Here is a 23,035-nt window from a genome sequence, read left to right as displayed (position 1 = left end):
GTTCCGAGCAGAGTCCACGGGGCTCGGATTTAAGGAAACGTGGTCGCTCGGGTCGCTGAGCGGGAGGACTGGGTGCACCCAGATAAACAAGTCAGACATGCAGTCGGTAGTGAAGTGATGAGGCCAAAAACGGCGGGGCCAGGGCGAGGGAGCATTTTTGTTACGGAAAAGCCCCTGAAACAACAACAGTTGAAGAACATTAGGTTAGCTGAAAAGCATTTGGCTCGCCGAGCAGGTTGGCTGGGCTGTTTCGTGCTTGCAGGGCAGCACCTGTTGCAGTGTCCTTGCCCGTAGACGTTTTACCCCCCACACCTCCATTTTTTTAGAACAGTTTTCTCGCATGGAGCATTGGTTGGTGATTTGGCCTGGCTAGAGGTAAGATGACCCCTGGCAACTGAAGAGAAGATGCAGAGTTTTTACTAAGAAATGATCCAGGTCGGTTATTTTCAAGAAACCTGAAATTCATTCATTCCTGGGGGATGGGGGGATGGGGGGGGTAGTTCTCATTTCTTGACGGGTTGGAGGAAGTGCTGCTTTTTAGGTGTCCAAGCTAACTTTATCAGGGTTAAAATGTTTAGTTGCTTTTTTTTTTTTTTTCCTCCCCTGATGGCGGAGGAAAGTCCCTGGTGTAAGGGAGAAAGGGGGTGGTAATCTTAAATTAAGCAAATCAGGTATCTTGAATTTAGTCAACAAAATTAACAGGTATTTGTTGAGCTCCTTGGATGGGCCAGCCTCCTTTCTAGGGTCTTGGGGCATCCACTTGGCATATGTTGTTCATGGCTAGGGGATGGGCAGCAATATGGTAGACAGAGCCACCTCCTACGCAAGGAAGCCAGAGATGCGCAGGGTGATTCCATGCAAGGAATGAAACCGAGTCTGGGGGCATGGGCTGAAATGAGCTCAGACTTCTGCTTTACTGAGTAGACCAGACTCAGAAATGTGCTTTCAAGGTAGAGTGGGGGAAATGGAGGATTTTAGGCATCTGAGACCCTAACCAAGCAGGGTAAGGAAATGAGGACAGCCTATTCAGGAGACACTAAGGATACCATGTTGCCTTGTATGCAAGAGTGGTGGTGGACAGAATGTGTAGGTGAGGACTGTGCTGGGCGGTAAAGACCGACTAGGGACTAGGGGGTTGGGAGGTGGTGAAAGGCTTTGGGGGTGCTTAACAGAATCTAAGCATTGTTTTCAGAAAAAGGTAAATTTGTCCTCAGCTATCTCAGTGAATGGAAACTCAGAGGGTCTAGAGATAGGTCTGGTCAGTAGTGGGAAATTAAAAAGGGCACTTTGAAAGACAATTCAGGTAGATTTGATGACTGCAAATGAAAACTATTGTAGTTTTGTTCGGAATTCTAGGAAGCCAGGGCCTTCTGAGCAATGGATACATCAGAGGGAAGAAGGCCACCATGTTTAAGCTAGAAGTCAGCAAATCAGCTCTTAAAACAAATACACCGTAGGTGTTGGAAGGAACATTGATTTACCGAGGTTAATCTCCTGTCTTGACATTATCGAGAATTAATCAGGGTCACCTTGTATTCATATTGGCTTCTGTCCCCAAGTCGAAGGGGGTCTGTGTCCCAGGAGCAACAGACTCAGAGACTTGCTGGCTAATTTTCTTTCACTGTCCTTCTAGGCAAATCATTGCTGGCTCTTCCTCTCCTTCTTGCACACACCATCTCAGCACCTCTTGGAACCGGCATTTTTGTTCTCTGAGCCTCATTTAACCAAGAGGCATGTTAAGTGTGGAGATCTGCATCGGTGCATCCCGTTCACCTCTGCAAACATTAGTGGAGCACCTGCTAAGTGCCAGGCCTTGGGGTAGCTACTGGAACTGCTGCGCACACACTCCCTTAACATCCCCATCCCACCCCAGGGCCTGCACAGCAACGCAGAGCTTACATCAGTTTGCATTTTATGGGGTCAGCAGCATTGCTCTTAGATTGTCCCAGACGCCTTTCTTTATGGAAGAGTTCTGATCACAACCCGTCTAGTGCATTTTGTCCTTTGTGCTTGTGCTTTCTGTTCATGGCATACACAGTTCACCGCTGGCACATGGATTGCATTCTGAAAATCCATCTGCAATCCACATTCCCATAGAAACAATAATGTTCCACAGCCAGTGCACGTATTCACCCATACACCCATATGCAAAACACCTTTGACCGAAAAATTGGCTGCACCACATGTTTCAAAACACCAACATTGAGATGGCCGCTGGCTCAGTTGGTAGAGTTTGCAACTCTTGATCTCAGGGTAATAAGTTCAGGCCTTACATTGGGCGTGGAGCTTATTTTAAAAGATATAAATAAAAATAGCAAAAAGTGATCTTTTTTCTTTTTCTTTCTGGAAAATATACTTGTCAAGTTCCCACAGGGAATTCAGCCTCTCTTTGAAGTCTTAGATTCCAGAAGAAAAAAAGTTCTTGCCTTGGTCAATGCTTTCCTCTTCCCGTAGACAGTCCTGGGTGGTGGTAGAAGCTGTACCTTTCAACAGCCATGGGCCTTTCCTCTTCCTGCCAGTCTGTGGCGATGCTCCTAGATGCTCCTAAGATAGGAAGCTCTCCCATGGTGGTGTAAGGAAGCCAAAACAAAATCTGGCACATTATTCTTTTATTAGACAGTACCTCAGGTGTTTATCATGAGGTGGCTTGTGCTCCTGCTTCGAATCCCCCATCTTGAAAATGTTCTATATTGGGGCACCCGGGTGGCTCAGTGCTTGAGCATCTGACTTCAGCCCAGGGCGTGATCCTGGGGTCCTGGGATCAAGTCCCGCATCAGGCTCCCTGCAGGGAGCCTGCTTCTCCCTCTGCCTGTGTCCCTGCCTCTCTCTCTCTCTCTCTCTCTCTGTGTGTGTGTGTGTGTGTGTGTGTCTCTCATGAATAAGTAAATAAAATCTTTTTTAAAAAAATAAAATAATAAAAGCCAAATGTGATGCATTGCTCTCCCCACCCCCCAGCTTATAGTTGCCATCAAGACAGTGGCACACTCCTTGGCATGGTATAATTGGCTCCTTCAGTCCTGCCCACTGCTTCCTCTCTAGCTTCATTTGTCACCCTACGTTGATGCTATAGCCAGAAGCCAGATTTCTCTCTCCATTCTTTTAGATATACTGATCCCTCTGGCTGGCAGGCCTTTTCCATTCTCAACCCAGCTCATTCTGATCTGTGCTTGAAGAGTTAGCTTGGCTGATAACTTCTGACAGCCTTCTGTGACCCAGCACCCTGTGAACACCCTCAGTGTGAATTAGCTGTATTCTCTGATTCTGTAGTTCCCAGCATACACCTCTTTGTTGATTCTCATCATAGGACTGACAGGTGTTCATTTACATCTTTGTCTCCTCCAGGAGCCTGAACTCCTGAAGATCAGAAACTTATCTCTGCATTCCCAGTGCCCTGGAACTAGCATATAATAGGTACTCAGATGCATACTGAAACAATGGATGCAATAAATCGGGAAAGGACTTGTGACCATGTACAGCCTGCAATAACTAGATTCCAGCGATAGTAACACCTGCAGGGAAAACTAGAACACCTGGGCAAAGCCCTGTGCTGTCAGGTTAGAAGTGTGATTCTTGGAAGGATGCCCTTAGGTTAAGTCAGACTGGCTCTGAAAGAATTATTCTAGAAGTACATGCAGGGTGAGAAGGTGAGGGGAAGATAGCGTGTCTCAACCTGGGGTGATTTTGCCCTCACCCACCCACCCAGGGACATTTGGCAATATCTGGAGACATTTTTGGTTGTCACAATGGGGGGACGGGGGCGGGGCAGTCAGTGATACTGGCATCTAGTGGGTAGAGATCAAGGATGCTGATAATCTTACTGTGAGGCACAGGAAGCCTCCCACAACCAAGAATTATCTGGTTCAAATGTCAGTAGGGCTGAGTTTGAGAAACACTGGTGTATAGTGACACCTTGAGAAGTTACTGACATTCTTTTCTTTTTTTCTTTTTTTTCTTTTTTTTTTTTTTTTTTTTAGATTTTATTTACTTGAGAGAGAGCATGAGTGAGCATGAGCAGGGATGGGGGTGGGAGGGAAGGACAGAGGAAGAGGGAGAAACAAACTGCCCGCTGAGCAGGAAGCCCAATGTGGGGCTCGATCCCAGGACCCCAGGATCATGATCTGAGCCCAAGGTCAAGTCCATTTAATGGACTGAGCCACTCAGACACCCCGGACATTCTATTTTTAAGTTAATTTAAAGCTAATGAAATGGAGCCTGGGTGGCTCAGTCCGTGAAGCATCTGTCTTCAGCTCAGGTCATGATCCCAAGGGTCCTGGGATCAAGCCCCATGTTGGGCTCTCTGCTCAGCCAGAAGGCTGTCTCTCTTCCTCTGGCTGCTGCTCCCCCTACCTGTATTCTCTCTCTCTCTCTCTGTGACAAATAAATAAATAAAAATCTTTTGAAAAAAAATTAAGCTAATGAGATTTGGTAAGTGTAACTTTTGATATGAGGAAAACACTAGACTCTAAAAGATGTGAATTCTAGTCCTGACTGCAGAAAAAGTTAGCAGTGTCTCCTAAGGCAGATCATTTAACTTTCTGGTCCTCTTTTGGTTCCACTAAAATGAGGAGGGTCAAACTAAGTTCTAGTTCTAAGATCCCATAGCTGTAAACCCAGCTCAGTGTCTGATTAAAACCACCAAAGATTTAAAGGAAGAGAGGTGTACTATTCTACTTTTTACATTGGGATTAAGGGCTCCTGATCCCCTATTCCTACAGACCAACTAATGACTGTTATAACAATATCCCTTAAGAGATGAGACAAGAAATGTTCAAAGTACAGTTTGAAACATTGCCTTCCAGATAGCAACACTCCTCTGTATGTGACGTTTATGAATGTTTTCCAACAATGTCTACTAGATGTCAGAAACATGGGAAAGAAGGTGCCGGAGTTAAAGCTAAGAGTTCGACTCTGAATATTTACTTTCCTGGATTCTAGGAAATTACAGTATAAATAGGTACGTTATATATAATGACATATATTGGGAAGAAACATGGCAGGGCAGTTTACAGAACTGGATGAGTTGTACCTGTACAATAGCTTTTAGTACAAATTTTGTTTTTATTGCATTAATATATCACAATGAATTATGATTGTTGGTAGAAATTTTAGAAATCCCAAGATAGATTGAGCTTAGCTTCCAGTGCCCTCTCCAGTATATGGCCCAGCTATACCTTTTCCTCCTTATCTTCCATTCATATCCTCTGTGATTCCTTTGTTTAAGCAATGTGGTCAAAACAGGATTATTTATCCTTCTGAAATACGAATCTCCGTGTCACCACTTCTGTTCGTTAACTCATGCCGGTCTACGTCTTTACCTTATTCTGGCCCTAACCTAAGTCTTCATTTTTCTGGCATCTACCCCTCATTCAAGATTCAAGGTCACCGCTTCTAGGAAGTTGTCCTTGATCACATCCCTCTGTCTTAAAACATTGTCCCCTTTAAATTCTGATGGCATCTATTAGCTCTTAAGGGCCATATATTGAATACTTGCAGTAATATTACTTAAGTACAGATCTTACCTTTTCTGCTAAATCTTTCCTTCTCCACACATTCCTAACCTACTCCCTTGGGCAGACCTTACTTGTCTATATTTGGCCCCTGTTCTAAGCTTGGGTGGGGACAGTTTCATCTTCATCATGTTTCCCGCGGTCAGATATATGCCATGCACATAATATGTGCTCAGTTAATACTTGTTTATCTGATGTGTGGATACATTTATTACATACTGAATGTATTCACCGAAAATGGATTGATTAGCTTATCTTAGCGTTCTTTGTTAGAAGTTAAACAAATGCCAACACAGAGATTTACTAGGAAGAAGAATTTTTATTTCATTATGATATATGATTATCTAAAAAGTCTTTGACTAATACTTTAAGACTCCTCTTAAGAGATTTTCAAATTACTACCAACAACCTTGAAAATAAGTGTCTGATGTATCTAATGGAAATGCCAGCTGACTCTCCAGAGTCCTCATTATTCATTCTTATTGAATAAAAAATTTGTAATATGAATGTTCAGTGTGTCTAAGCAGTCAAGGAGCTATACAGAACTCCAATGTGGTGCTCTTTCAACTTTTTGGTTTCAAAACCAAATTGAATCTTAGCCAGGCATACTGGCATGAGCTGACTGACAAAGGGTGTAGGTTCTAGGGAAGTAAGAATAGAAATGATTCCTGCGTAGCATTCACCCTATAAGATGTTCATATGTCATCTAGGTGGTGTGTAAAGCAGATAGCAAACTGCTTTGAATCATTAGGTGAAGTAATACAGAGCGGGCACAAAAAAGATTTCAAATTCTATTAAGAGAGAAAATTGATGTGATGTCTAATCCAACAGATGCATATACTTTTTCTCCTCCTTCCACTATAGTCAAATCAACCAGTTTCAATCTCTGTAAACACACACACATGCACGTGTGTGTGTGTGTGTGTGTGTGTGCATTGTTGTCTCTCTCATACAACACTCACTCATTTTCTTCTGCGGTCCTGCCCCATCTGGCTTCTGAAAATCTGAACAAGTCAGAGCTCTACAGAAAGCCAAATAAATTATCATGCTCTGTATGTCAGGTTCAAGTTACACTTAAATTTGGAGCTGCTTTGCTCCTAATCAATCCCATATTTAACCAGTCGTTGATTTGTATCATACAGGGTGCTCCAAAAAGAAGTGCACCTTGGACCCAGATACTCAGATATTTCACTTTGCAGCTTCTCTAGAACCTCATATTTGTACTGCATCATTGTTTGCAACCTTAAAAGAATGAAGAATCTTGTCAATGGCTGTCATTGCAGTTGTCAGAAGTGATATATTACAGAGGGGTCCAGGGTGATAGATGCATGCCCTAGTGACATGAAAGGCACATATCAAACATTTATTAAATTGTAAAGAACTCTAGGGTCACCTGGGTGGCACAGTTGATTAAACACCCAGCTGTTGATTTTGACTCAGGTCATGATCTCAGGGTTCTGAGGTCAAGCCCTGCATGGAGCTCCACACTCATTGTGGAGTCTGCTTGAGATTCTCTCTCACCCTTTCCCTCTGCCCCTCCCCCTACTCATGCTCATTTGCTCACTCTCTGTAGGGAGAATTTCTTTACAATGGGAGTTGTAAAACTATGGCCCATGCGCCAAATTCGTGGTACCTGCTATTTCTGTAAATTAAATGTTATTGGAGTACAACTATGCCTATTTACCTATGTATTGCCTGTGGCTACTTTTGAACTACAACAGAGTTGAAATAGAGACTACCTGGCCTGCAAAACCTAAAATATTTACTTTCTGGCCCTTAACTGAACTAGCATACAGACCTTGCTTTACAAATTGGTCTTGACTACATGTTCCTATGAACCCCAACCCCAGTTACTAATTAATGCATTTCCAAAGGTGTTCAATTTTTTTTTTTAGGTGTTCAATTTTTTTTTTCAGTCACCTTGTACTTGAACTGTTTCTAATACAAAAGTCTTAATTCCCCAATTATATTGTATAGTCCTTGGGAATACTCATGAATACCCTGGAGATCTTATCTATCACAGCAGGGGATACAGAGCAAGTCTGTTCCAAGTATTTCTTGATAGACTGATTCAATGGAGCATTTACTATAAGAATCATGAATCTTGTAACATAGGAAAAAATGAGCTCTCAGTTTTCCTTGAATATCTCTGCTTTTCCATCTATTTTCCTTTCCTTACTTATCTCTCAGGATATTCAAATCCCAGATGTTTAAATACTAGGTCTATGCACGAAAGAAGGATTAAGAAAAATCAAAACACAAAATACAGGCAATGCCAGCTATGAAACATTGCATCTCACAAATCTTTTTATCTTGGGAGCCCAGAAAGAAAAGAGAAAAGCATCCTGGTTTATTACATCCCATTTTAAAAAGTAATAGACCTTCACTAAGACCTACAATGATGACCAACATGGTATGGGTTAAGAAAATGGAAAAAGGATGATCTCTGTTCTGAGAAACTTAAATCCTGTGGGTAATGTTAGTAACATTTGTATAATATTTCAAGGTTTACAGGCTCTTTCCACATCCATAATTTATAATTTTATCCTTATGGTGACACTGAAGTGGGTTGTCCCTAAATCCCAGTTTATCATCATCATCACCTCATGTTGTTGCTTTACTTGGATAAGATGGGAAAACATGTGATTTAAAACTATCTGGCTATCAAGGTAGAAACTTGTCTTCTGATTCCTAGTCCCTTACTTGAGCTATCCAGTCTTGTCTTAGGCTAGGTAACATTCTTGCCAATGCCCTGGAAACTGTACCTTTTTCAGGTTAAGAGTCATTTAGTAACATTTTGCCTTGTTTTATATTAGTTATTCATGGGATAAGCTCCACTCCAGACCCATAAAGTCCACAGTAAATCTGGGTATCTCCTTTACGCTCTGTACCTTAGCCAACTTGCTGTGACAATTCAGTAAATCCTGTACTATTTGAGGATGAGTTAGAAACACTGATATAGGACAGTGTTGTGCCCTTGAAGGCTCCTTGATCTGTTTACATTGATATTAATAGATGGTTCTGGCCTTCAGTCACAGACCTGAATAATTCAGGTCAGACTGCCCTGCTGCACTTTTTAAAAAAACTATAAAATATTCTGGGAAATATTTTAGATAAGTGATATATGCAAGTTACAGAAAAAGTTCAGAAGCCCACAGAGCATTAAGCTGTCTGAACTATACGGTGCTGTAGAGATAATTATAGTCAACATAATGAATCAACTTTTTCTTAAATTTTTCCATTTGGATTAGTGTCCAAAGGAAATGCTTTATTATTAATGGCATATGGCAGATAAGTTGAAAATAGTGCTAATTTTCCTTATTTCCGCTCCTTGGAGATGGTAGACTAATAATTTTGTTTGTGAGCCAAATTTGTAAAAACAGTGGGTTCTATATATTTGTTAAATTAGTCTATCTTATAACCAAATAGCATTTTAGAAGTATAATGTAATTGTATAGTATTAGAAAGTAGCTATAATAAGTGTCTGATGGTATTTTATAGATTGGGCTTCGTACCATAAAGAGGGTTAAGGTTAACCTCTTTATGGTGCAGTAACGTGAGCCACATGCTCCGTGCCTTTTCATGATTCTGTAGCCTGCAACATACGGAGTAAAACAGCAGAGGTCTATTAGATGATACCTACTGCCTGTGGAATTGTTCGGAAGTCTGTTTCAGAGCTCCTTTCCAGCAGCCTTTCTTTATTGACATTTAGGTGGGAAATGAAGAGAACCTAAAAACCTGCACATTTGCAAAAGCAACCAGAGATTTCCATTTTACAGGGCCTCATTTATCCTGTTGTTTCTGGATTGTTGTCATCCAAATAAATATCAAACGCATGTACTAAACAGTTTTGGGCATAGTGCCATCTGGCACTAAGTGAATTTTGGAATGCTGGTGGATATTTCAAAGAAAATTGCAGAAAGCGTCGTGTACAATTTCCTTAAGCTTATTTCCACGAGATCTTTGATTTCAGAAGCTCATTCTACAGGTTTTTAAGAGGCATTTGAATGATTTTTTTTTTTAAATACCCAGGTAGTGCCTTATGAAAAGATATAATGCTTGGCTCCTAACTTACAAAGACTTGTCAATTTTGCGTAAAATAGAGCTTCTATTAGTAGTCATTTAAAATATACTATGTAAAAAATGTTAAATATGGGATCCCTGGGTGGCGCAGCGGTTTGGCGCCTGCCTTTGGCCCAGGGCACGATCCTGGAGACCCGGGATCGAATCCCACGTCGGGCTCCCGGTGCATGGAGCCTGCTTCTCCCTCTGCCTGTGTCTCTGCCTCTCTCTCTCTCTCTCTCTCTCTCTGTGACTATCATAAATAAATAAAAAATGTTTAAAAAATAGTTTAAAAAAATGTTAAATATGTATTAATTTCATAATATTAGTTCTTACACCATTTTAGTGAGATAGCAAACCAAAGTATATCTAGGTTTGAAGTTAGGGACAACATATATTCACAATAAATGCTCCTGGCGTTACAGGTAGATTCAAGAAAGGAAACAGAGTATATATATTTTAAAGGATTTCTTTATTTATTTGAGAGGAAGAGAGAGACTGCATGTGCAGGGAGGCGGGGCAGAGAAAGAGGGAGACAAACAGACACCAAAATCAAGAATCAAATGCTTAACTGACTGAGCCACCCAGTCACCTGAAGCAGAATTTATTTATGACATTTAACTATCTTCTAAACTAAGATTAAGCAAATTATTATAATTCATAGGAGGTGAGCAAGCCACCTCAAACGTAAAATCATTGCATTATTTATTCCTGTATCTGCAAATATCAGTTTCTTTCTTCTTCAACATTGGAGGGGTCAAGTTGATTCAAATTTTAATCTAGTAAGCTGAAGGGACTGTTTTAGTTTGCAAGCCGAGAACCCTCACTGTCACAATTTTAAGTGACCTGATATATAGGATGTTGACTTAAAGGCAATATGAAGGTGAAACCAAAATCATTACTAGGTATTCTCTGTTATATTTAAAATTAAGTACCAGAGAAACAAAGCTTTCCAAAATATGATTAAAGTTATACCTCTGTGCTACCAACCTGTTAATCTACCTCCCAACTCAGAGACGTAAAGCCTGTGTTCTATAAAGATATTTAATGATTGTCATCCTCAAGTCTTTATATAACCAGTAGTCACAGACTATTTTCCAAGGACAGTCGTGACTCTGAAATATGGAATTATTGGTTAATGATGCTCTTCAAGTGCCTTCTACATAATATAGTTCCTCTGTTCTGTCTCAATCCATTTTTGATGATGAATCAAAAGATGTTACATGAAAAAATGTTTCTAAGGATTCCTGCTGTTTTCTCATATCTGAATTAGCAAATTAATACCTATCCTATCTGTTTTTAAAATTTTATATTAGTAGAAGAGTCAAATATGATGAATATTTTTTTAAAGATTTTCCTTATTCTAGAGACACAAGGAGAGGGGCAGAGACATAGCCAGAGGGAGAAGCAGGCTTCCCTGCAGGGAGCCCGATGCAGTACTCTATCCCAGGACCCCAGGATTATTTTCTGAGCCAAAGGCAGACGCTCAAACACTGAGCCACCCAGGCATCACATGATGAATATTTCTACTGAGAGCAGTTTAGGCTGGAAAAGGCAGAAAAATTCAGAATGTTATTATATGGAAGTATATTTCATGAGAACTAGTGGATATGTTCAGATACAGATTAAAAGAAAAATAAAAGGGAGTCAGATAATTTGGAACATATTTAATCTACTTATAATGAATACTGCAAAAACCAAATTCATACATAAAAAGCAAAATAATCAACTTTAAATTAATAAAATCATTTCAGGTCTATTTCAAAGAAAATAATGCTCCCTGCCTCACCTGCACAGGAGTAGATAAGTGTCTCTGTTATCTTAGCTGTACTTAGAATCACCATTCTTTCCACTCAACTGAACAGTTGACAATTGAGAACTGATGACATAAGAGCCCCTGAGATACCATTCATTGTGGTTCAGGCTGTAAATACTGTGATTTAGGCTGTAAATACTGTGAAAAATTAGGTGCAATAAAAATTCAAGTAAATATGAATTTTGGGCCCTGGTTTCATGTTTAGAGCACTATGGTAGAGATAGTAAAGTGTCAAATACCAAAAATAAAGCATCAGAAGATGCTATTTTCCTGTGTAGTATCCCATGGAGCAGATACACTGACAGAGCTCGAGCACTTGCTTCCATGACAAGTCAGTTTCCATTATTGGCTAGTTGTTCACAGGTATAATTTGATGACACTAGATCTGTATGGGCTGACCATAATTGTGAGGGGATTACAGCACAGACTCTGGAGTCAGACTGCCTGGCTGGGTTGGACTCCTGGCTCTTCTAATTACAGTTGACCCTTGAATAACACAGGTTTGAACTGCATGAATCCACTTATTTGTGGATTTTTTTCCCAATGAATACAGTACTGTAAATGTATGCCTCTTACGATTTTCCTAACGCTTTTTTTCCTCTAACTTTATTGTAAGAGTACAGTATATAATCAATATTACATACAGAATACATGTTAATCGACTATGTTATCTGTAAGGCTACCAGTCAGTAGTATGTTATTACTAGAAAATTTTTGGCAGAGCCAAAAATTATTAATGGATTTCCCTGAAACAGATGTAATATAGTGTGTCAGTTGTACTCAAATTATAAAGAATGCATACAACTCAACGCCCAAAAAACAATCCAATTCAAAATGGGCAGAAAAAAATGAACCAGACATATCTTCAAAGGGGACATACAGATAGCCAACAGACACATGAAAAGATGCTTAGCATCCCTCATCATTAGGGACATGCAAATCAAAACTACAATGAGATATCACCTCACACCTGTCAGAATGGCTAAAATCAAAAACACAAAAAACAACAAGCGTTAGTAAGGATGCAGAGGGGAAGGAAGCCTCATGCACTGTTGGTGGGAATGCACACTGGTGTGACCACTGTGGAAAACAGTATGGAGGCTCCTCAAAAAGTTAAAAATAGACCCACCCTACAAGGGCAGCCCGGGTGGCTCAGCGGTTTGGCACCTGCCTTCAGCCCAGGGCCTGATCCTAGAGACCCGGGATCGAGTCCCGCATCAGGCTCCCTGCATGGAGCCTGCTTCTCCCTCTGCCTGTGTCTCTGCCTCTCTCTCTCTGTGTCTTTCATGAATAAATAAATAACATCTTTAAAAAAAAACACCCTACAATCCAGTAATCACATGAGTGGGTATTTGCCCAATGAATGCAAAAACAATTCCAAAGGATATGTTCACCCTGGTGTTTGTTGCAGCATTATTTACAATAGCCAACGTGTCCATCCACAGACGAATGGATAAAGAAGATGTGGTATACGTACACAATGGACTATTATTCAACCATTAAAAAGAATGAAATCCTGCCATTTGCAACAACATGGATGGAGCTAGTGAGTATAATGCTAAGTGAAAGAAGTCAGTTGGAGAAAGACAAATGCCATATGATTTCATTCATATGTGGAATTTAAGAAACAAAATAAATGAACAAAGGAAAAAGACACAATCCAAGAAACAGACTCGTAACTATAGAGAAAAAACTAATGGTTGCCAGAGGGGTGGTGGGTGGAGGGATGAGTGAAACAGGTGATGGGGATTAAGGAGGTCACTTGTCATGATGAACAACTGGCAGATAGATGGAATTGTTGAATCGCTAAAGTGTACACCTGAAACTAATATAACACTATGTTAACTATACTGGAATTAAAATTAAAAGCCTAGGGGCACCTGGGTGGCTCAGTGGTTGAGTGTGTGCCTTTGGCCCAGGTCATGATCCTGGGGTCCTAAGATCGAGTCCCACATTGGCCTCCCCACAGGGAGCCTGCTTGTTCCTCTGCCTATGTCTCTGCCTCTCCCTTTGTGTCTCTCAAGAATAAATACATAAAACCTTTTTAAAAATAAATAAAATTTAAGACCTAGTATAATTTTTTAATTTTAAAAAATGTTATTCATAGATTTTCAACTGTGTAGGCAGGGGAGGTGCCCCTAACCCCCATGTTGTTCCAGGATCAGCTTGTACTAGTTCTGTGAATTGAGCAAAACAGATCACTTCTCTGCCTTGGTTTCCTACAGATACAAAGGCAATGATAATAATACCTACCTCATGAGGTAATTGAGAAATGTAAATAAACAAATAGACATAAGGCTCTAAGAACAGTGCCCAGTCCATGGTATGCTTAGTGGCTATTAGGTATGGAAGCTTTGGGTTCTTTTTATTACTACTAAATTTCTCAGCAGTGGCTCCTTTCTTGAGAATGAGGATTGTATGTGAAGTGGGAGAGAATTGGGATGTAAGAGCACACATCCTCTCAAGTGATAAGAGAAATAAAAAAGCTTTGAAATTAGAGGAAGGTTACCGCCAGCATTAAGAAATGTGAAGAGAAATCCTTAGTTTAATGGAAGGGAAAGGGAGAAGAAATATTTTTATTATTGTGGCAAATCAAAACACTGTTGGATACTTGTTAAGAGGAAATGGAGGCCATATGGAGAAAACCATTCCATTCCACAGTGTGGGATGGATTTAAAGGACAACCAAATAGCCCAGGCGTGAATTATGTAGGCCTTTGGCCATATAATGTCATAGATTAACAAAGCAAACAGCAGAGGGCATAGTAGTTGTTAATGAGAGGTGGCAAGAGTCGTCAGGCTTCAATGGTCAGTTCTCATATGGTTTTTTTTTTTTTATTAAAGAAATACACTGAAAACAGTATTTTGGTTCTTTCCAATCATTTGCATACATTAAGACCTTAATATTATAAATCCTTCTATTTTCTTTAATCTCTGTATTTCTTATATTCGTTGTCTTTGTATGAACCTTTTTCTTGTAACCATTACTAGAGGGACTGCCTTCCTGCTAATTAAGTTGTTAATTAACTAAAGTAGCTCAATTTTTTTTTTTAAGATTTTACTTACTTATTCATAAGAGACACACAGAGAGAGGCAGAGACCTAGGCAGAGGGAGAAGCAGGCTCCCTGTGGGGAGCCTGTTGCAGAACTCAATCCCAGGATCCCGGGGTCATGCCCTGAGCCGAAGGCAGATGCTCAACCACGGAGTCACCCAGGTGTCCCACTAAAGTAGCTCAATTATTAGACATATTTTAAAAATCAGAATGTTTTCCTTGGGGTCTACTTGCCTGATAATTAAATCGAGAGGAGAGCATGTAGGGGAGGTATTTTATTATTATTTAAAAATGGAGCAATTCTTATGAAAGATTTATTAATTGATTATATGTTTGAAATAATTTGATAACCTATCCAAAGGATCCACATGAATTGTTCGGAAGTAGGCAGGGGTAAAAGGAAAGGCCTAGAAAACAAAATTAGATAATTTTTTGTATCTGCATGAGTTACTGTCCATTGAGAGTTTAAAAATACACCTAGAAAATAAACGTTCTTCCTTTATCAATGTTAGGAAAAGTCCAGACATGAAAAATCATCCAGTAAGAATCTGCAGAACCTCAAAAGGATAAATAGGATTACACTGAGGTTTTAATCAGTGTTCAGAAAAATCAAAAAGTCCAGCCTACTGGTAGAATGTTCTGTTGCCTTCCTTCCACAAATACTAGTGCCAATTTTTGAAGTTATTATGAGTTCTGAAGCTACACTTTTGGCTTGTCTAAAAATGTATACATTTAACCTTTTAACTTTCATTTATCTGGGTGAATTATTTTAGGAATTTATGATCAATGCTGGTTTTGAGTCGATAGTAAAGGAAGAAAATAAGACATTTTTTAGATTTCATGTTCCCCGTGACAGATTCCTTCAAAGAAAAAAAAAGTTTCTGTAACAAGAGCTGAGCAAATATCTATGAGTGTGCCTTCCAAAAAATGAATTGAGCCTTGTGTCTTAAAAACAGCATTTTAAAAATAAGTCATAAGGGAGATGAGGGAGCTGAGCTGTGATAGATGATATTCCAGATATCTCTTCAATCAATTTTGTATAATGCTTTGGAAGCAGACTAACGAGTAATATGAAATCATTTTTCAGGATGCTATATGTGCACACTCTTTGTTCTATTTCTGTATTCCTTGGCACAGGCAATTTAAGCAATGTACTTGTAATACTCCAAGAACAAAGACCAATTTCCCTGAAGGTGATGAGCACTCTTGAATTTCACAAATGCAAAAAAAAAAAAAAATCATTTTCATGTTGTCACATTTAGATAATGAAGTGTGCTAGATTTACAGAGTCTCCATGTTGAGTTTCAGAAATTATGCCCACTGTGTGTATGTTTTATTCCAAGAGTCAGAAAGTAGATGTAGGCCGTTCTTAACAAGCATTGACAAGTAGTAATTATCAGCGAGTGTTGTGAAAGATGGAGGGCTGAAAGGATTCAGACATCAGCTTCTGAACATGAGTATCTTTTATTCTCGGGAAAACAGGTATCCAGTTGATCTGTTGATGATCCTTCGTCGAGGACTCAGGATCAGATGGTATCTCTGTGTGACTGAAATGAACCACCTGTTGTCTTCAAACGAAAGTAAGGGAAAAGGTCGGAGAAGGACAATATATTAATCCTTCTGGCACCTTGCAGCCGTTTTGCTTGTTTTGTTTTACTTTGGAAGGATGTGCAGGGCTGAGGGTAGAAGTGCCTCCCATCTGGGCCCCCTCCTGGGATGTTCCCCTTGACAATGATGTGCATTCGAGCACACAGTATCCTGTCGGAGGGGATTCCAACGTTCAGAAGCTACCCTGTCTCTTTGCTCATCTGATTTTTCCTTGAATGTTGACATGCACAGTTTTGTTTGTTCTCCAAGTGTACCAAGGGCACTTTGCCAGAGAACTGTTTCCCTCACAGTGTAGGTAAGAATAGTGTCAGCACGATTAAAATGTTGGTAGCTATTTGACAAAAAAATCCAAAGTGGAAATCCAAGGGTTGCAAGACACACAGATACTTTCTTCCCTCTTCCTGAAACCTAACCTGAATGAACAGGACACAAAGATCGGGTGATTATTCTCTCCCCGCACTCCCCCTGAAGCTCCCCCATCTTTGGGGGCACAGTCCTGCTTAAACTTGTTTCTTCACATTCCACACAGAGGGCAGAGTTCTGAATGCGTACACAGTCTACCTTACCCAGTTTCACGTTATGTAATAGCTGTGAATGCCCTCTTGTGCCTGGGAATAGTACAAATCTAAGCCTTGATAGAATGTCCACCAAAAAGAAAACCTTCGGGCAACATCTCAGTAGGTAGGCACAGACAGAAAGGCAGTTTTGCCCATTTTACTAAAGCCTGAGACCCCATTATGAGGTCGCAGAAGAAAATCAAGATAGGGACACCTGGGTGGCTCAGTAATTGAGCATCTGCGTTTGGCTCAGGTCGTGATCCCAGGGTCCTGGGATTGAGTCCCACATTAGACTTCCCATGGGGAGCCTGCTTCTCCCTCTGCCTTTGCCTCTGCTTCTTTCTCTGTATCTCTTATGAATAAATAAATAAAATCTTAAAAAAAGAAAGTCAAGACAATAAAGGGTTTGAGTTCATAAACCTCTCTTAGACCTGAGCGCAAAAAATTAGGGCCGGTTTGAAAGCTATAATTTGCTTTACTGGCTTAAGAGTTGGAATGTTCACTCTCAAGATACTAGCTGCTGGGAAACCAACAGGCTCATTCAGATATATCCGTCTAGAAGAGTCATAGGACTTCTTCTCATTCAATGACTAAACTGTAAGAACTTTATTGGGACTACAAGAATGCTTTTAAGGCAGCTAGTAGGAGATTTCATTAGAAGTTCACAAATGGGGAAAGGGGACGGGGGAGAAAGATGACCACAGAGATTTGGCACTCAACACCTTGAGTTATGCCACTCATTTTAAAGGTGTTTTCATTCCTTCATTCATTCACTCACTCATTCCATTTTGGAGGGAAGATGGAATGGGGAGAAGAATGAGTTCGGACACTCACTTGATAATCTTGCTCTTCCTGAGAGGTTCCCCAATCTGTTTTTTTCCCCCAATCTGTTTTGAATAGGAAGAACATTGCTTGTAAAATCACATACAGCTAACTGTATTTAGATGGGTTATCACTTTCTTAAAATTGCACTCAAACTGCCTTTTCTTAAATATACTTGGGAAATTCAAGAAGCCATCAGTACCAATGATGCTGTAGCTGAACAGAGCCTTTGATCAAAGACAGGATAGCAGAGGAGTGGATGGGTGAGGGTCCCAGGAAACCCCTGGTCATCAGGCTAATTAGGTCTGTAGGTTCTTTCAGTTGTAAACTCTTGTATTCTTGTTTAAGGATATATGCTTTTTTGGGTAAATGGTGAAATAGAAATGATAAGCTAATGAAGAGGTAAGCATCCTCATATCTCTTTGATTACATTGATCTTTATCTCTATGCATGTCAGCAAACCTGGCCTTCTCGTCCTGTTTCCTGTCTCTAGAACAAGATTTCTCAACCTTGGCACTGTTGACATTTTAGACCAGATCATTCTTTCTGGAGAGGTGCTGACCTTTGCATCCCTGGCCTCTGCCCAACAGGTGCTAGTGGCAACCCCCTACTGGTCACAAATGTGACAAAAAATGTCTTCAGACATGGCCAAATGTTGCCTTGGCAACAAAAATCAGCCCTGATTGAGAGCCATGACTCCAGGGTAAACAGATTTTCCAAGACAGTCCATACGTTTTCCCGACTATAGGACAGGTCCTTTCACTCTCCAGAGTGTTGTGATCTGGACAGGGAGTTAAGTGGTTCCCCCCAGTTACTGAGGTCTCAGTAAATCACAACTCCATATTTCCAGTTGCTTATGCCAAAACTGAAGATGTTCTTAACTGTGCTCATTCCCTGATACCCCCAGCCAAGCACTCGTGGGTCCAGTTAAATAACACCACCTTTAAACTGTGTGCTGTGTCTAGCACCTCTCTCCACATCCGGTGACTGATGCCACCGCTTTTCTTGCCCAGCAAAACGTGTGTCCCTCTTCCGGCTATTCTCAGCATAGCCGCCAAAGCTGTCGTGTCTGATTAGAAGTGGGATCATGCCACTCCTGCGCTCAAAATCCTTCAGGGGCTTCCCCTTCCACTCAGAGGAAAAGCCAAAATCCAGCTGTGCTGGCCTCTGCTATTCCTTGGACACCTGGCAGGTCCTGATTCAAGGCTTTCCTCTGTGAATTCCTTCTGCTTGGTCCCCTCCTGCTCACCCCATTCCGGACATCTGCGTAGCTGCTCCCTTGTTTCCTCAAGTTCGTATTCTACTGTCAGCTTCCCAGACCACCCTACTTAACACCCGCCCCCTCGATTCCTCTCCCCTGATTTATTTTTTCCATAGCTCTTAACCGTTATCTGCCATACTAAAATTGTGCCCGTTTATTTATTTGCTTACTTCCTAAGTTGTGTGGCTCTCAGGATGAGAATGCAGACTCCATGAAGGCAAGGACTTTTCTCTGTTTTACTTGCTGTGCTGTGCTTAGTGCCTTTAGCAGTTTCCCCAGGAAATGCGTGGTGGGCACTCATTAAATACTGATTGAGTGCAATAATGAGTTTATTGAATGCTTGCTTGCTTCTAGGCCTGGGGCTGAATGCTGAGTATTCAAAAGGAAGTGCAGTCCTGTTCCTACCTTCAGGAAGCTTACAGTCTATCAGCGGACATGCACATGTGAACACATAAGCACAGTCGAGCAAGATGTTTGCAATAAAGAGAAGAATGCAGGGAGGTAGGATAGAGGAATAGAAGGAGTTGGTGGAGCACAAGGGGAGTGCTCTGTGTTGAGCAGGAAGTAGATGGTGGGGACAGGATGGTACTTAAGATGCTCTTTCTTTCTTTTTTTTTTTTAAGATTTAGTTTATTTATTTGAAAGAGAGATAGCGAAGTAGAGCATGAGCAAGGGAAGAGGCAGAGGGAGAAGCAGACTCCTGATGAGCAGGGAGCCTGATGTAGGGCTCGATCTCAGGACCCTGGGATCATGACCTGAGCCAAAGACAGACACTTCACCCACCGTGCCACCCAGGGACCCCTAAGATGCTCTTTCCTGCTGCCCTATCTCAGTCCATCATCTGCCTTCCTGCTGTGGTGCAAATACAGAGCGAATGGCAACCTAAAGCCACCATGTGTACAATCCTGACTCTTTAGCATGGTATGTAGCACTCGCCATCAGTTAGCCCCCTGCCCAAGTTTATTATTGCAGGAGAGTTCCTGCAAACTGCCTTTCTCACCAACTAGACTGGTGGGAATAGGATGTGCTCTTGCCAACCTGAGGCTTCTCCTTGCTCCTGGGATGCCCTCCCCCACTGCATGGTCAATCTGACAGGTTTCAAGATTGGGCTGACATGGAATAATCTTGATGAAGGCTTCTTGATGTCACTTTCCGTCTGGATGAATTATCACACAAAAGGCGAGAGGCACCTGCATTAGGCAGCGTGGAAAAGCATGTTTCTCAACAGAATGAACCTATTAAGAAGGTTTGAAGAACAGTGCAAAAACATAAATACCATCCATCAAGACTGTGTTATGAACTTTGAGTAACTGCAGTCTGAGATGCACATTCCTGGAACAAGAAATGACAAACCTGTCATAGGTAGGTATAAACAAGGAGACAACATAGGCTCAGGGCCCGGGCGATGAGAGAAGAGGAAGATTAGTACCTTTTCAAAGCATTTCCCTCATCTGACTAAAGTTTAATCTGGGACAGGTTGGAATTAAATTCTGGACCACACTATATGTATGACTACATATAATTGTATTTAAATGTAGATTAAAGCGAAATCAGTAGTAAACTAGATAAATTTATCATAGGTTTTGAGTTTTATGATTTATAACTACTAATCTCTATTATTGTGATAAAGTTGGGGGTTGAAAGTACCAATTCAAGTATTTTTAAAAGTAAATGTTACAACCAGGTAGACCAGAATGTGATTGCAATCAAGATTCAACCAGAGTCTGATCAGTTGGGTCAGCAGCATGCTTTGTAGAAGAGTATCTGTAGGACCTGTTACTCTTTGAATACTTATTCAACAATTGGATAATTCAGTATTAACTTCAACATGCAGTTGAACAATTCTATAGCTGAAGGCCTAAGTATCAGGCATTATTTTGATCCTATGACATTGTTAAGAACCTATGAATTAAGTGTGTTTTCTCTACTTCCAGATAATGAAGCTGAAGCTTAAGGAGGTTTAAGACCTTGAGCAGCCAGCAAGACAAGAATGCAAGATCCAAACCCAGTTTATTCCAAAGTCAAAGCTCATTCTTTTTTTTATATAAATATTTTTCATTTATTTATTAGAGAGAGAGAGCATTGGGAGAAACAGAGGGAAAGGGACAAGCAGTCTCTGCACTGAGCATGAAGCTCTATGTAGGGCTTGATTCCAGGATCCTGAGATCATGACCTGAACCAAAACCAAGAATCAGATGTTTAACCGACTGAGCTACCCAGGCACCGTAAAGCTCATTCTTTTTCTTTTTTTTTTTTTTTTCCAAAGCTCATTCTTAACCACAAAGCACATCTGCCTCTGTGCTACATCAATGGATGATTTCATTTTAGGCATTTGTGTCTGAATTGAGGATAATCTTTTGCATCCAATTTATACAGATTTTGATGGGAATCTGTGTGTCATGAATCTTGGTTAGTCACAGAAATTATTTAATTGTTACAGTGTAAACTCATTGAGATTAATGAAATAGCTGATAATAATGTTTGAGCCTAATTGTTATCTTGGGCAGGTATACTGCATGCTTGGTATCTAATCACATAATGGGCCTTTGTGAAAACAGAACAGTTCTAAGACTAGTATCAGCAATTCATGAAGGAAGATTAAAGCAGCTGACAAGGTCTTGAAAATTCCCCTGGGTATTATGGATTTCATTTTAAGTGAAAAATGCAAAGCAATTAAATTTCTTGTAACAGAATTCCTTAATTACACACAATTTATACTGATGATTTAATTTTATTTAAAAGTTAACAACTTTGATTTCTTACAAATATGTAAAACGCATTGGTACATATGGAAAAGATGAAGAGGATATGCAAAAAAAAAAAAAATTTGGCCTAAGGGGTAGTAAGGTAACTGGAAGATTTTTCTCCTTAAAAATTTTTTCAGGGCAGCCCGGGTGGCTCAGCAGTTTAGCGTTGACTTCAGCCCAGGGCCTGATCCTGGAGACTGGGGATGGAGTCCCACATCAGGCCCCCTGCATGGAGCCTGCTTCTCCCTCTGCCTGTGTCTCTGCCTCTCTCTCTCTCTCTCTCTCTCTGCCTCCCCCTCCCCCCGCCATGTCTTTCATGAATAAATAAATAAAATCTTTAAAAAATTTTTTGCAATATTATTGTTTAAATGGTCTCTCATTTTTAAAAGAAACAAATAAGTAAAACTAACGCATGGAATAATGTAGCAGATTGTATTCTATTTTGCTATTTATGTGATGTTACACAAGTCACTTCATTCCATACATTTAGAATATATTTACTATAAAAACAACTAGATGACAAATTACCCCATCCCTTCTACTTGCCCTATAATCCCTTGGGGGCAAATCACCTCTTATAGGTTGAATTGTGTTCCCCAAAAGATACGTTCAAGTCCTACCCCTTGTGAATTTGACCTTATTTGGAAATAAGTCTTTGTAGATGCAGTCAAATTAAGACTAGGTAATATTGGATTAATATAGGCTTTAATCCAGTGACTGGTATCCTTATCAAGCAAGGGATACTTGGACACACAGAAGACAAACAGGGAAAAGCCAAGTGACAACAGAAGCAGAAATCGGAGTGATGCATCTACAAACCAGGCATCACCAAGGATTGTGGGCGGTCACCAGAAGGAGAAAGCAAGGAAGCCTCAGAGGCAGCGCAGCCCTGCCAACATCTTGATTTCAGACTTCTGGCTGCCAGAACTCTGAGACGATGAATTTCTGTTGTTTGAAGCCGCTCAGTTTGTGGTAATTTGTTACAACAGCCTTACATTGAGTGTTGCATCGCCCAAACCTGCAAGGTCCACATGGCATCACCATCTGCATGGGATGAAGCGAAGGAAGCAGTGTGGCATTGGATGACCCAGGAATAGGAGGACTCTCAGATCTTCCACAGGTACTTGCTGAGAACTGCAGCCCAAACTAGGAAGGATTCTGCTGGATTGAATTCATGAATGTATGCAAGAGGCTAGGATGGCATAAGGTCCAATCATGTCTAATGATAACTTGAGGAATCCAATCTCCATAAGCTCAGGAAACTAGCACATCAAAGATCATTTCCAGGAAAGTTCTGTTTTGAACATGATGGAGTTACAGCCTACCCAGCCTTCCTTCAGATAAACTTTGAGCAAAACACCAAAAACAACAAGCAACAGCAGACAGATTTTGGAAGGCTTAAACTCAGATGGAAAGCTCCCCCTCTTTCTTGTTGGGCAAACCAGGAAAGGGGCTTAGGGCAATCCGCTTCCACAGAGTGAGGAGGGAATCCCAGAAAAGACATCATGAGAAATGGAGGACCCCAAAGTCAGTGTGAAAACCTGCCAAGTTTCTGGCTCATCCTCGGGACACACACATGGGCAAAACAGGCTGAAGTCAGTCT

The 23,035-nt window shown here is 40.8% G+C and overlaps 1 long non-coding RNA gene across 1 annotated transcript; it reads left to right on the top strand.

Moving 5' to 3' along the window:
* The first annotated feature begins 52 nt into the window (after nt 1-52).
* Nucleotides 53-21,766, top strand: LOC129511542 (uncharacterized). The gene is made up of 4 exons (XR_008664859.1): nt 53-375; nt 12,831-12,931; nt 15,920-16,017; nt 20,620-21,766. It is a non-coding gene; the product is annotated as an uncharacterized LOC129511542 (long non-coding RNA).
* The last annotated feature ends 1,269 nt before the right edge of the window (nt 21,767-23,035 follow it).

Source organism: Nyctereutes procyonoides, unplaced genomic scaffold (assembly GCF_905146905.1).
Source record: "Nyctereutes procyonoides isolate TBG_1078 unplaced genomic scaffold, NYPRO_anot_genome, whole genome shotgun sequence".
In the NCBI taxonomy this organism is placed as follows: Eukaryota; Metazoa; Chordata; class Mammalia; order Carnivora; family Canidae; genus Nyctereutes; species Nyctereutes procyonoides.
This window is presented reverse-complemented; position numbering and strand designations above follow the sequence as displayed.